This window comes from Eretmochelys imbricata, chromosome 1, assembly GCF_965152235.1.
Source record: "Eretmochelys imbricata isolate rEreImb1 chromosome 1, rEreImb1.hap1, whole genome shotgun sequence".
NCBI classification, from domain to species: Eukaryota; Metazoa; Chordata; order Testudines; family Cheloniidae; genus Eretmochelys; species Eretmochelys imbricata.
The window spans coordinates 62287870-62300245 of NC_135572.1; the positions used below are offsets into that span (position 1 = coordinate 62287870).

The 12376-nt window shown below is 43.1% G+C and overlaps 1 long non-coding RNA gene across 1 annotated transcript in view; it reads left to right on the plus strand.

Moving 5' to 3' along the window:
- The window catches only part of LOC144258500 (uncharacterized), a 92337-nt gene that overhangs the window by 250 nt on the left and 79711 nt on the right, over positions 1–12376 (plus strand). The gene's annotated exons all lie outside the window — the stretch shown is intronic.

Genomic DNA, 12376 nt, shown 5'->3' on the forward strand with positions numbered 1-12376 from the left:
ACTGTACATTTTGCAACACCGGTTGCATGTGACTGCTGGATGTACCAAGCCTACTTGACTGCAGGGAAAATGTTTGTATATATGATTTAGACTTGTTAGAAGGTTACTTATTCTCACTGGACCACGGTTTGATTTCTCCTCTTCTACTCAGAGCAAGAACTACATTGATACTAAATGAGGAGCTTTGGACAATTGCTCCATCAGCAGCCCCTGCTTCCGACCCATGTTGTTGTTTCTGGGGACAGACCTGGCGTCCAACACCTCCTTTTATTCCCTGCTGCTGTCTAATCTCCAGATGTGGCTCTTGTGGTCCCAATATTATTTTTGGGTGGAGAAGCCCTTTAAGATCCACCTCTCCGTGGCTCCAACTGTGAGTTGCCGCCACTTCAGCTCAATCTGCATTCCTTACCTTAGTATTCTTGGAAGGGTAAGTGCCAGAGGAATTTTGAGGAGGAAGAGGATGAGGTAGTCTGGCCTTTGGGATTTGGTTTCGATGTGGTTGGTTTTAGGCTTATGAGAGTATTTTTCTGTCTGTTGATTTATCATGTGTCATGAGTTTTACAGTTCCGCAAATGGAATGTCATGGAGAGAAACTGCCAGCAGACTTAGCCACTGGAACCTGTTTCAAGGTCTGGGCTAGGGAGGGAGTTTCCTGTGGGAGTTTTCACAAGGCAGCTTTCTGAAATCCCTGTAATTCCTGCTCCATGGAAGCTTGGCTCTACCTCTGAAATTGAAGTTCATTGTTAAATGCTACCAGACCTACAGAGCAAATATTTGATACTAATTTGGAGCTGGTTCCCATTGAAGTCAACGGAGAGGCATTAATTGATTTAAGTGAGAGTTCGATTGGGGCCCTAGATACTTGCGCCCCAAGAATGGCGAAGCGGGAGGATAATGGGGAGAAGCCTGAAATGAGTTTTCCAGTTATGATTGTCCTGTGTGATACTTTAAGTGCTGATTTGAATGTCATTAAAAACAGCTTTTGGCTCGAATAGGTTCAGGCAATCTGCTTTACTTTGTAAGGTAGGGACCACCAGGAAACTGCGTGTATGAGAAGTAATTAATTGGTGTTATTGAGGGGAATTGTGATGTGGAAACTTTGCATTTTTGGAATTAATATCAGAATGTAAAAGTGACTGCCCACCTAAAGAGGTGAAAGTTTAACACTGACAAAGAAGGCCCTTGCACCTGTGTGGATGCCTATGGATTTCAGTGTGCAAGGATCCATTCCTGGATCAGGCTGTAGAATCGGGACCTAAGTCTAGCAAGAGGACCATGGCTGAGGTACAGATGTCAGAAATATCTTAAAGGATCGGTGTGGTTTCTTTTTTACCATTAAGATTGGGTATTTCTTGAATGGAAGTTAAGAAATACATTCATTTTCTGGATCGTCATAGCTACATTGCCTGACATTTCTTGGCAATGACAATACATAAGCCTGAATTTATTTGTACATATTAGTGCTCATACTCTTGTTCTTTAGTCCCCTCAGTCCTGGAATTTAAGGCTTTCCTCATCTCCACCACTGACTACATCTCTGCTCCCATTTCTTATCACGTTACATTCCCGCCCCCCCACCCCCAGTGTTGCCAACCCCACCTTCATTTCCTTCTCCTTCTCTCATCTACATTTCTTTTCCATGCTGCTTCTTATTCCTGAATGATCTCCCTATCCACGGGAGGTTGCATGGGATGGTGGATAGGGTACAGGACTAGTCAGTCTACCACTGACTCACTGCGTGCCCTTGGGAAAATCATATGACCTACATGTTCCTCAGTTTTCCTATCTGTAACTGGTGTATAATAATTCTTATCCAGCTTTGTAAAATGCTTTAGTATTATGGATGGGACATGCTTTGTAAGCTTTAAGCATCATCCCAATGTGTTTGGCTCCCATCCTGTCTTCATTTAAATCCCCCTTGAAAACTCACTTCTTCCATAATGCCTACAACTACTAACCCATGTCAATATAATGTCTTCATCACTACCATCTATGGAGTAACTCATCGAGTACTGAAATAAATCACTTTCCATTGGGATTACTGCCTAAAAGCCAAATGTAATCAGCAAAGTCTGGGGTTGGAAGGCTGTCACAGATAGAATCCATTTACTAATGAGTTGCAGCCTACTGTCCACATGGCAATGTCTGTGGTTTTAATGAAACATTACAGAGACCTTCTTTTTACCATTTGTTGCTTGTTAGCTCTTTAACAGATATGCTTTCCCAGTTGCATAGAAATTCATTTTTCTTCTTCCAATGAATACCAGCCAAACAATAGGGCTATGAATATTGTACCGCTCAGTAATGCTTTCTAAAATCAGATTTTTCAGAAGTATTTGCATATGTGCCTCAGCTAGCACTCCAATAAAACTATTGCCTAGACACAGAAAGATGTTTCCTTTTGGAGTGATTTTATAAAATAATTTCCCCTGATACAACTGCCGAAAGAAAAATAAACGTGCGCTCCATTTACAACGTTAACTGGAGAAAACTTGCATCATCGATAAAGATGGTTGCTAAGCAACCAAATGCAGTCTACAGCAATGATAATAGCACTTTGAAAGTGAACCACTTAGTCTAGCACATGCAAAGCTCCATTCTCCAGTTAGTGCAGAATTCAGATTGGCTCCTCTGTGCTACTGATGTTATTTGTGGCGGACACGTATGACCAATAAGCATCGTTCAAGTGAGTCTAAACCACTGTTTAAAATGCTATAACAAAACTAACAATGAATTCAGAATTTAAAAGACGAATGATTTAAAACTGCATTTGTGGAAAAAGTCCTATAGAGTTTAATAGAAAATGATCACAGTTCAATAGTTTCTTTACCCATCTTATAGCATTTAATAGAGAATTCCGTCCCTGCCATAGAATTCTGAAGGATGAGTCCAAAAACCTCGCGAAAGGACACTCTGTATTAAGTTCTAATGGATTTTAGAATAAATTCTGTCTGACTTTCCCTATAAAAGGGTGGTATTTAATTAAATACAGTTAAACCATCAGGTTTATGCCACAATGTAGCATTTTAATAAAGGAAACAAACTGTTTTTAAGAGAACTATATTACATCTTATTACCCTGCACCCTGGCTGAGAGCCTCTAGAATGACCATCTCTCTCTCTCTCTCTCTCTCTGTCTAGTATCTCACTGAGTATCTTCTTTGGGTGGTCCTTGGTAAAGTGAGAACATATACACAAAGAGCGATACTTTTAGCAGGAACTAGAGATCTCCTCAGCCCAGAAGTTCCTACCTTTATTAAGCTACCTGCTGCAACACATCCTGGTCCTATCTGGTAATGTGGAGGACCAGGAACTTTGTAAACTCTCCATGACTCCCTTACTTTATAATAAAAGGCCAAAACTTAAATTATAAATACACACACACACACACACACACACACACACATATATACAATGAGACAAAATAAACTTCAGATTCCTTAAAATAAAAGATATGCTCTAGGAATTATTTTTGGGAAGTTCTATGGGCTATATTATACAGGAGGTCAGAATAAATGGTCACAGTGGTCCATTTTGGCCTAGGAATCTATAAATCTGTAAAGCTATGTCCCCTTATCAATTGTATTTAAATAATCCTGAGCAATATTCTAAAAAACAAGTCTTTGAGGGGGTCTGATCAGTCTTCCATTCATGTTCTCACATCTGTTGAGTTTGTGTGTGGAGTTCCCTGTGGAGGGGACTCACTTCCTGACAGTGTACTGTAGGTCCCAGATCCTCTCTCCGTTGTGTTTGGAAATGTTGAAGATGAACCTGATTCCTCCAGATAAGTCCTTTCGGTGGCTCCACTAGGTAGGATCTTGGAGTTTCTGACAAGTTCTGAACAGTTCCAAATGTTTGGGAGCTTTTGAGCCAAACTGTGTGTGATACTGGCCAGATCATGCCAAAGTCCCCATGCATCAAGGGAACCCTGACAAATACATTGCTGGAATCAGTCTGGCTCACCTGTGTGTTAGTAGTGTTAAAATAGGTATAGTGTTATAATAATGTGTTTAGTGTTTAGACTTTATCAAATGCTTGTGAGTTTCTGAATGCATTAATCTTACTTATAACATTTGTAGCCCATATTGCAAGGTACTATTTGAGCAGTTGGATTGTACGCCTCTCTGACTATGTAAGTCACCAGATGGAGAGAGACATAAACTAGTGTGAAGTGCTGATCTGCAACAGGAAAGGTCCATCGACACTAGAGGAACTATTGTGGGATGATAAAGAGGACAAAAGACATTTGTTGTTTTGCCCTCCCCCTGTGAAGATGAGTCATACAAGTGGATTCCTCCCGTCAGCTGAGCTTGCAGCTCAGAGCACAATGGAGGAGAGGGGTAAAAAAGCTCTAACAAGAAGGAACGGGATTTCTATGCTGCTTGGACTCTGGGGGGCAAGGTTTACTAGGCATAAGCAAGAGATTCTCTGTGCTTAGCCTGGGTTAGCCCTAGAGATCGTATAGGGATTGCTTATGATAGAAGCTTCTATTACTTTTGAAACTTATGATTGCAACTCATTTGTGTATATATGTTTACCTGCTTTAACCTTGTATATAACTCCCATTTCCTTTTCCTAGTTAATAAATATTTAGATAGTTTATTATAGGATTTGCTGCAAGCTTTGTCTTTGATGTAAGATCTAATGTGCAATTAATCTGGGGTAAGTGACTGGTCCTTTGTGACTGGGAGTGACCTGAATATTGCTGTGAATCTTGGTATAAGGGACCATCTGTCACAAAGGCATGCTCACCTGGGTGGCAAGACTGATCAGGGTTTCCAAGGCGACTGTCTGTGACTCCATGTGAAGGCTGTTATAGTGCCTGAGGATTTTATACTTGATGATTGGTTGGTGAAATCTAAGTATAGAGCTCACAACCAATTTGGGGGTTGTGTCATGTTTCCTAACAGTCAGCCCTGAGGATGGTAATGATGCACTTGAGTCACTGCCAGCGGCTTTACACTTTGTTCTCTGGTCTCAGTTCAGATAGTGCTTTTGTTCTGTGCCAACACTTGAAGTCTTGTGGCTGCTGAATTTTTGTTTCAACGTCCCATTCTCAAATGTTTTCAGTTCAAGCCACTTATGCTTAAGCTGTATTCGTGCCACAGATAAAGGTGTCCTTATTCATCTTCTCATCAGAACTTCTGCTGAAGATAGGCCAATGCAAGCAAGGTCAATGTAGATTTGACATCTGTCTCTAAAGACTTTTCTTTTTCTATTGGTGGCCGTTCAATTGGGGCTCTAGAAGAGTGTCTGATGCTCTGAGTGTTTTCCCTGGTATGTGTTCTATGTTGAAAGGGAATTGCATTAGCCCTCATAGAAATCTTTGAATCCTAGGTGGAAAGTCATTCAGTGGTTTTGAACCCAATAACACCACTAGGGGCTTTTAATCTGTTTCTGTGTTGAAATCCAAGCCAAACACATATGTATTGAACTATTCATAGGCCCAAGTGACTAATAAAGCTTCCTTTCCACTTGAGCGTGCCACTGTTTGGTTTCTGTGAGGCTTCTTGGTACAAATGCAGCAGGTCTCCGGTCTCCTTCTGGCTGTCTTTATGTGATGCATCTACTGCTACTATTGTTGGATAGCTTACCAAATATTGTGCCAAAACAGGTGGAGATGTCGGTAATTCTTTTATTTTATTAAATGTATTTTGTTGTGGCTACCCCAGATCTACATACTGTAATCATCCAGGGGATCTCTTGAGGGTTGTGTTGGATGAACTAAACTTGGTAAGAATTTCCCAAAATGATTTGTCATGCCTAGGAATTTTCTTATAGCAGAAACAACTTTGGGTTTGGGTAAGGCAAGTAATGTCTTCAGTTTGTCTGAATCCAGCTGAATTCCCTGTTGGATAATTGTGTCAGACAAATTTTCGCTGCTCCTTTCCAAATTCACATTTCAGAGTGACACCAGTTTGTTGGAAGCTTCTCAGATCTGCATGTAGTTGCTCATCATGTTCATTTTTATCTCTGCCATATACTGACACATCATCTGCATGGCAAAGCATACCTGGCAAACCTGACACGAGGTGAGAGATTCTCTTTTGGAAGTCTTTTGGTGTGGAAGATATACTGACTAGAACACGCACAAAAAACCCAGGACTTTCCAAATGAGGTGACATGTAGTTAATGGGATGGATTTTTAGCAAGGGGGATTTGCTAGAAGTGGGCTATAGCATCTAACTTTGAGAAGACATTGGCTTCTGATAACTGAGCTAACGTCTGGTCAACTGCAGGAAGTGTGTGTCTTTCTCTGCACATGTTTTTATTACGGCCCAAACAAATCTGGATTTTGCCATTGGCCTTTGATACTACAACCATGCCTGCACACTAGTCAGTGATTGTTTCTTCTGTCTGGGAAATAGCCCCTATATCTTCTATTTCCTTTAATTCTTCTTTGACTTTTTCCTAGCAAGCATGTGGCATGAGGCTGTCAGAGCAAAGGAAGTACTGATGGCACCGATTCTCTTTTGTACTCCCCCTACAAAGCCCTGTGAAGACATGTGGACACATCTCCCATATAGTTTGCTTTTTGCCATTCCAGTTTCTCTACTAGGTGTAGACCTTGTATGGTAGCAACCCTAGTAGAAGAGTTGTCTGTCCTTGAATTACATATATTATTTGATGAAGAACATTCCATCCTTTCCCCAATTTCTCAAGGAACTGGCCACAAACATCCAATGTAGTGTTACTAGCCCCACATAAAATTTTATTTGGTCTTTGCGGATCTCCCTCTGAGGATCGATTATAATCTTTTATTGGAATTGCAGTGCCGACTGCCCCAGTATCCGTTTTAAATTTAAGGTTTAAGGACATTTCAGTTCATGCTTGTGTACCAAGGAGCTGTCTCTCCTATTGAGGATATAGCCCCTAGAAGTATGGCCTCATTGTCCTCTGATGATCACGCTCCCTCTTGGATTGTTTCCGCTACACTTAGTGTCCTGAGTGCTTCTGCAAAATGTCCCATTTTGTAGCATCTCCTACGTTCTTCTCCTTTTACTGGACATTGTTGCCAGCTGTGGCTTGGGGTCTTGCCACATGTGCCACAGCTTTTCCAAGCTTCCCTCTTATTATGGTTCCTTGGTCTCTCCCTCTCTAATTGTGCACTGTTCTTGTGGTAAATTTGGTCTGACTGCTCCTGTCATATTTGTATTTGCTCTTCACTGTGTCAGTATTGGCTGATGCAGTCTTCCAGATGCTGCTCGCATGTAAGTCACACTGCTGTTTCTTTAGGGTTTCTTGCTTTCTCACTTTTTGCTATAGCTTTTGCTTGTGTAAGAGCTGGGTCTGACTGAAGTTGTGCTGGTGAATTGGTGTCTCTTATGCCAGCAACTATCCTGTCTGTTATTAGTTCTTCTTTTAACGTTCCATATTTGCAATGTTTAGTAACACTATGAACTGCAATAACAAAAGGCTTCTCTGTTTCCCCTGGTTCCTGGCACCTCCTATTAAGATTAGTCCTTTCATATGTAATATTTTGTCTGCCTGTGAAATGGGCATCAAACGCCTCTTTCTCTTTGAAGCATTCTTACTTTTCCTCAGCAGAGAGGGGAAGGGCACACATCAGCTGCATCACCCATGGCATTTATGGGTCCCCTTGCATCACCCATGGCATCAGAGAATTTATCTGGTATTCTTGTGCTTTCTCTGTTAAACCAGAAGCCATTTGGAATCACTCAAATCTACGGAGCCAGGAAGACCAGCTGCCTGAGTTGTCAAAATCAGACTTCTCTAGCACAGCCACTTGCACTATGGGCTCCTCGATTTCCTCCCTGATTTTCCACTTTCTCCACTCACTCATTGCTCTGGCAGTCGGGGGGGGAGGGGGTCTCTTTTCTTTCCTTTACTCCTTCTTGATAGAGGGATTCACTCCTTTCTGACACCACATGGTGTGAGGACATGAACAAAGAGCCCTGCTTTAAGCAGCAACTAGAGAACTCCCCAGCCAGGAAGTCCCTATCTTTATTAGGCTTCCAGCTGCAACACATCCTGGTCCTCTCTGGTAACAGTGGAGGAGTTGGACAAGGAACTCTGTATCACACCACAGACCCTCACCTGGGCATCTGTCCCTCACAGTGGTAGCAGGTGGGTTTCTTTTCATCCTCTGCTGGGAAGACTGATGCCAGGCAAGACCTCCTACTGTCCTGTGTGAGAATAGGTCTTCATTGGTTTTCGAGGTAGGGAGTTCTCCCTTGACTGCTGATGGTCAGTGGTTGGGCATGGTGGAGCAGATTTCCCTTTATCGATGCATGAGGAACTGTGAGCTGGCAGACATGGGCAGGGAGAGAGGCAAATTGCAGAGCCTAGCAGACTCTCAGACAGTGCAGCAGTAGTTTGGTCCTTTCTCCGCTGCTCCTTTTGGGCTGGTAGAGATGCAGGAGTTGCATAGACTTCATAGTGAGCATGACCTGTCTCCCTTGCAGATCTGAAAGCACTTGTGCGGGACTCAAGTAAAGAGTTCTGTTTGCAGCAGCTGCTGTGATTGCTGTAGTGGGTGAACTCAGGGAGGGCCAAAAATTTGAACAAGCAGAGCTGGCCTCTTTGGCAGTCTTAAACACAGTAAGCCTGGTGTGCAATGAAAGGAGAGTTAGCCTCTGAAAATGCACTAAAAAGCAAATGCATTCAGTCATCCTCCATAGACAAGTGAATTTAGGCAGCTGCTTATACAGCTAGAGGAAGAGTGCCATGGTATGCACCAGACCTAAATAAATTAGGAATGGGACAGGGACTCAGGAAATCTGAGAACCCAGAACTGAGTTCAATTCCAGTTCTGCCACAGACTTCCTGTGTGACTTCTGGCAAGTCACTTAATCTCTGTGTCTCAGTTTCTTGTTTGTAAAATGTGAATAATAGCTCTGCCTTTCTCTCATGCTTTGTCTGTCTTGACTAATTAGATTGTAATCCCTTTGCAGGCAGGGGTTGTTTCTTACTATGTGTTTATACAGCATCTAGCACAATACTTCGGAGCAGGGACTTGAAATTTGGCAAGAGGCTTGTCAGGAGATGGCCTTTGCGTCAGGAATGTACCTTTTGCTGTCTCTGTGAAAATACACCCAGATTTGGCTAAATTATAAGCTTTTGAAAAATCAGTTTGCACATGCTCACTGAAGACTTGCTAGAGATTCATAGGTAAATTCCCCCAAGTTTCCATATGCACTAAGCATGATTCAGTCAAAGGCTGAACAGAACTTTTCCTGCAATTGGTGTGTTTTAGGTTGGGGCCCGGGATAGGCACCAGAAGTGAGAGCAGGGAGACTGTTTTTCCTACGATCTCAATGCCCCTCTGCAACCACTGGGAGGAGGTAGGGGGAGTACATTTTAGAAGGAGCCCAGGGAGAGGAGGCTAGGTTTGGAGGCTGGCAGGTGAAGGGAAGAAGTGGAACTGGGAGTCGAGGTGGGGGGAAGACTGGGACTGGCTGGGGAAGGAGACTGGGATGGTGAAACAATGGGGTGGAAGGAAGGAGGCGTGGAGAAGAGACCGATTGGCTGAGGAACAAGGAGGGGTAAATGGGACTGGCTGGTCAAGGAGAAAGGTGGTAATGTAGGCTTCTCTTTGCTAATGTACAAATAGCAAAGGATGAGGGATGAAGATCTGTCCTGGTCTTTGTACACTCTTAAAAGCACTGTTGGCTGGCTTGCAGCTTTTCACTCAAGGAATGTAACCTTGGTATCTCTATAGGTCACATTGACAGGTACAGCAGGCAGGGGCTGAATGGAAGGTTTTCACTGAACGTTCTCACTTATTTATTTTCTGCTAAAACATTTCCAAGTGGCGTGTGAAATGTTGCAGGGCGGGGGTGTTGTTTACTCATATCAGTCCAGTAGCAGGGGAATGGAGAATTCAAATGAGCATATCTGCTCACAAACCTAATGTGGAGTGAACATTGCTGTTTATGATTTAATGTTAGGGCTGTTTGTGGGTATGTGTGGTGCCTAAACTACCTATTACAGGATGGATTTGGGCTTTGAACCACTGTCTGTCCTGTAGGAGAGGTGTACAACAGTGGGTGTCCTTGGAGGTCTCAGACTTTGAGGCCAGAAGGATCATGATCATCTAGTCTGACCTCCTGCACATTGCAGGCCACAGAATCTCACCCACCCACTCCTATTGTAAGCCCAGAGCCTCTGGCTGAGTTACTGCAGTCCTCAAATCTTGATTTAGAGACTTCAAGTTACAGAGAATCCACCACTCCTTTTAATTCAAACCAGAAAATGCCCCATGGTACAGAGGAAGGCAACCTCCGTCCCCGTCCCCACCCCTCGGCATTATTCCGTGTGATGCAACCAGCATTCTTTTGGTGGCTCTGGGTTTTAAACCTTTTTAAAATTAAATTTGAAATTATGACAGTCTATTTACATCACTGAGCCCTGGTCTACACTGGGGGAGGGGAGGGTCGACCCAAGATACCCAACTTCAACTATGTGAATAGCGTAGCTGAAGTTGGTGTATCTTAGGTCGACTTACCTGGCCGTGAGGACTGCAGCGAGTCAACCGCTGCCGCTCCTCCATTGACTCCACTTCCGCCTCTCGCGAGCTGGAGTTCCGGAGTCAACGGGGAGCGCGTTAGGGGATCAATCTTTATCGCGTCTAGATGAGACACGATAAATCGATCCCCGATAGATCGATCACTACCCTCCGATCCGGCAGGTAGTGAAGACCTGCCCTTAGATTAAATTAAACTAAATTAAAAAAACCAAACAGTACATATTTGCTGCCAAGTTTTAAAGAAAGTCAAAGCACTGAACGGGTGGAAGTCACTGGCTAAGCATGTGGAACCACAGTTTGTTGAAGGGCTAAACCAGCTTTCGACAGCAGTAACCTCTTCTGCACGTGCAGAGAGAATGTTTTCATTTCATTCAGCTAGTTCAGGTCAATGACCAGTTCGTTCAAAGTTGAGAAACCAACTGGAAGTTGAAAAAGCACGGAAGCTTGTTTTCCTCTTTCAATCTATGGATTAAAATGAGGTGTGAGGAGGAAATGTGCTAGTGTTAAATCTTGAAGTAATGGTGACCAGTGTCACAGGGGGTCCATGCATTTTACTCTGTTGATTAGCTCCTTCCGGGTCGAACACCCCCTTCTGTCACTTGTTCGTGCACCCTGCCATCCTCCCTTTCTCTCATTGCGACTCAGAGTGCTCTCTCCCACGTGACTCTCTGGCCAGGTCACTGTGTGGTTTTCCCTTTCTGGGGGGTTAGCAAAGTCTCTCCATGCAAAATAGCAGCCTTCTCCCACGTTGTGCCAGTTCTCCCGTGGCTAATAGGGGAAACCAGACCTGCCCTTTACTGTAGGTTCCAGCCCAAGGACCTTCTAATCAGCAGCTAAGATCTGCAATGTCCCACCTTGCTGCCATTTCCCTGAGCCTTTTCCTACTCCACCTCTCTCAGGCTTTTGCCCCACCACCCTTTTGGATAAATCCTTCCTTCAGGCCCTGGATTCCCTGGGGTTTCTACTCTCCCCCTGGGTTTGTTTGCATCTGTAACATCCAGAGCGTAGCCACAGGCTCCCTCGCTGTTCCCTTCTGCTGCCAGCTTCCTGGCTTTATACTAGTCCTGTCTGTTCCTTCTCAGCTGGCTTCCATCATCATTCAGGGGTTACTTCGGCCACCTAATTCCCCCCCAGCTATGACCTTTCCAGGTAACTGGCCTCTTCTCAACCTCACAAATCCTTTCCAGGCTAATGTGGGGTGAACACCCTTTCTTAGCCAGAAACTATCAGTTCAATTCACTAATACAGATAATACTTGTTTAATGAATCAATTAGTTTTAATGCAAAAGATGTTATGAGGAACGTTGATTTTTTTTCTTATGTATTCAGCACATTTAATATAGCTTTGTCTCATTTTTAGGAACTAAATGCTGTTTCTGTGCATTTTTAATTTGATTTTCATTTCCATCCCAATAGAGCTTTATACAAATCGCAAGTTTAAAAGTAGTCATCTAGTACATAAGAAATGCATCATTGACCATTTTGATACATTTATTCAGACACTGAATTTTTATTATGTAAGTTCAGCTAAGTGGTTAAATAAATGTAGTGTGACCTCCTGGCTAGCATAAAGAAGCACCAAGCTTAGTGTGAAAGCTAATTTAGTTGGTTTAATGATTACCAATGAGAATTAACCTTTCTTTGGGAAAATGACTACAAAGTACAAATGCAAACAAGATGAAAATGTATTCTTTAAATCTAAGTTCATTGCTTGCTGTTTTAAATCATGATTAAAATGTAAATCAGTCCAATCTGTTCTGGGAGTGCACATTGGAGTAGAAAGTCCACCACATGTCATTCACCCAGCAGCACTGGCCAATGCAGAGGGTGGACTGGTACCACGGCCCTTCCCTTAGTATACTGCTCCTGATCCTAGTGTGAGCCTGGA